General features: G+C 56.1%; 1 protein-coding gene across 5 annotated transcripts in view; it reads right to left on the reverse strand.

Annotated features, from left to right (window-relative positions):
• Window positions 1-2,857, reverse strand: part of DLG4 (discs large MAGUK scaffold protein 4) — a 24,315-nt gene that overhangs the window by 15,126 nt on the left and 6,332 nt on the right. The window lies entirely within an intron of this gene.

Here is a 2,857-nt window from a genome sequence, read left to right on the forward strand (position 1 = left end):
CCAGTGCAGTGCGGAAGGCCCTGGGGCCTGCCTGGCCAGCTCCTCCCCCTCCCTGTCCTCCAGCCCATTGGCTCCCCTCTCTCCACCTCCCCACATCCCCCTCTCCCGCCAGGGCCTCGGCACCTCTCCACTCTTCCCAAAGCCCTGCCCCATCCCCCAACTACTTCAACTCCCAGCCCAGGACCCCCGCCTTCTACCCAGCACACTCCCTCCTCTGGCTTCCGTTTCCTCACCCCTCTCCCAGAGCTCCAGCCCCTCTGACATGTGCACCTCCGTTCTCTACATCCATCCCCAGCGTCCTTGCTTTCCTCATCAGCTTCCCCCCATTTACTCTTTACCTCAATCCCACTGCCTCCTTCCAGTTGCTTCTCCCACTCTGTACCCCACCCCACCCTCCTTGCCTCAGTCTCCCCACTGCAGCCTCTACCCCTGGAGTGAGTGGCTGTCCAGCACCTTGCAGGCCCCAGGCAGGGACCGCAGTCAAGCCCTTCAACTAGCCGGTACTTGGCGTCAGCCCGCCTGGCAGGACACAGCTAAACCCGGCCAGCTGGCCTCGCTGGTTCCCAGGTCATCGGCAAAGGGGCCCCAGGAGTCTACCCCGCCTCTACAAACGCCTACAGCCCAGGCAGCTAATCGGATATACTAGAAGGAGAAGGGAGAGAAAGGGGGAGGAACAGAGACAGTAGGGCTCAGAAGGGGGGCAGGAATGGGCGTCAGCTTCCAGGTTTGCTGACTGCGGAAGGGGGTAGAGCCTCAGAATGAATTCCTGGTCTCCCTCCAGCCTCTTGGAGTGAGAGACCCAACCTGACCCCTGACTCCTTTCCTAACTAACCATGTGCCATCTCAAGGGCCTCCCATACTACCTTAATAGGGACACCAGTAAATGAGATTAACTGGGGACCAGAGAGAGGAAAAGGGCAGCTGGAGATAGTGAAGGGCAGTGCCCCTGCCTGGGTCCTCCCACATCTGCCTCTGCTCTCATAGAAGCAAATCCTCTCCAACACCAGGCTCCATGGCGGAGGGAGAGGCTACCATATGCAGGGCTCCCTCAGAGACTGGCGAAGACAGGATACACTCCCCAGTACACGTGGGTGAAAAGAGAAGGCAAGATTTCCCTCTCAAAAAAAGTATCTGAGAAACTGAGAGGACCCCAACATTTGGAGACCAACAGTTACAAGGTCAAACTGGAGGAAACTTATCAAGGTCAATGCCTGATGCTACAGTATAACTGAAAATTCTGAGGATGAGGAACGAAGGCTGAAGATGTAATCCAACTTTGGCCGTGGTTAAGGATGAAGTAAGAGAATAGGAAGAGGAAGATGGTACATGGAGATTCTCAAACCCAGGACACACCTTGATACATTTGAAGAGCCTTAAAGAAGGAAAACAGGGGCTCATCAGGGTACACTCTGTTTTCTGGCCTTGGAGAGAGACGACTTGGAGACAGCCTCGGAGAGAGAATCCCAAGCTCCCTCCAGGTTTCGATATCATGAACACCAAAAGTGGAGAAGGGAAGCTAGGGAAAGTATAAGCTAAATAATCCTCCTCAAAGCTGGGCCCTCCTGGATAACAGAATTCGATGAAATGAAAGAGGTTGTCATTCCACACCCTGAAAAGGTGGTCTTCAGCCTGGACAGTGCGAGATCTGAGGGACAGAGCCCCAGAACTGGAGGGGCCAGGGAGAAAGGGAGGAGGCAGCTGTGCCCCCAATTCACAAGGCCCCCAATTCCCTGCATGATACATGAGGCAGGGCCAAGGGTTGCAGCTTCAAGGTTTGGAGTCAGGGGACAGGTTTGAGCCCAATGCCCCTCCATCTTCATTTACCCCACCTCACACAGAAAATTCCTGAATCTCGATGAAGAACTGTCAGGGTGCACATAACGAAAATGGAAGTTTGCAAAGGGACATTTCATTGTTTATTCTAGACAGGAGATGAAAGTAAATTTGTAGCACAGTGAGACTGCAGACACCTCTCCCTGCCTCATCCCCGTGGGGGGCGGGGATATCTAGGACTGAGGAAAAGGCTCCTCCTGATTGGGAGACAAGGTGAGGGAGATGGGGAACAAGGAAAGGGTACCAAAGTTCCCAGAATGTGGCTGGAGGAGGTTAGGGCCTGTGCTCAGTCCCTGGACATTTTCTAAGTAAATGTAGTAAGGAAAAACCTCTGGAGAGGTGGGGCTGGGAGAGAGTCATTCGGAAACTGCAAACTGGTAGGTGGGGGTCGGGGTCAGCACCTCTCATCCCAGATGACAGGACAACTAAAGCAGGACAGGCAAGAAAGGAGGATCCCCTATTTTACCCTACAGGGACTCAGGGCCGCCACGGGGCGACAGCTCCAGTGCTATTGGGATCAAGTCTGAACCCCCAATATATTAAGGCATAGGATAAATCAAAAGGCTGGGGGGTGCTGTTGTTCTTTCCCCCTTGGCTCCCTCCTCACCGGAGTCCCAGTTACAAGAATGACCTGGAACCCAGCCTTGTGCCCCCAGAATAGAGGGGTGTGAGTGAAAGTGGATGATCATAGGAGGGGCGACCCACTGCGCCTGTCCGCGAGACAGTGCAACCCAGAGACCCCGCCGAGCAGAAGGAAGAGCGACAGCACTTGAAGCTTTGCACCCTGAGATTTGGGGGGTCCGGGAAGAGGGGAGCGGGGCCGGAGCCCGTACCGCGGCACGTACCACGCAGAGACACATGGAGGCGAATCTGTTCCGAGCCGACATGGAGAAGGGGAGGGGGACTGAGGGGAAGGGGTGGGTGGGAGAGCAAGGGTCCCAGGGTTGGGGAGGGGGAGGGGCAGAGGGGCGGGGGCTGCGGCGTCCGCGGCAACTGGAGGCTGCAGCCTGGGGGGGGGGGGGAG

The sequence above is a fragment of the Lipotes vexillifer genome, unplaced genomic scaffold (assembly GCF_000442215.2).
Source record: "Lipotes vexillifer unplaced genomic scaffold, Lipotes_vexillifer_v1.1 scaffold611, whole genome shotgun sequence".
NCBI classification, from domain to species: domain Eukaryota; kingdom Metazoa; phylum Chordata; class Mammalia; order Artiodactyla; family Lipotidae; genus Lipotes; species Lipotes vexillifer.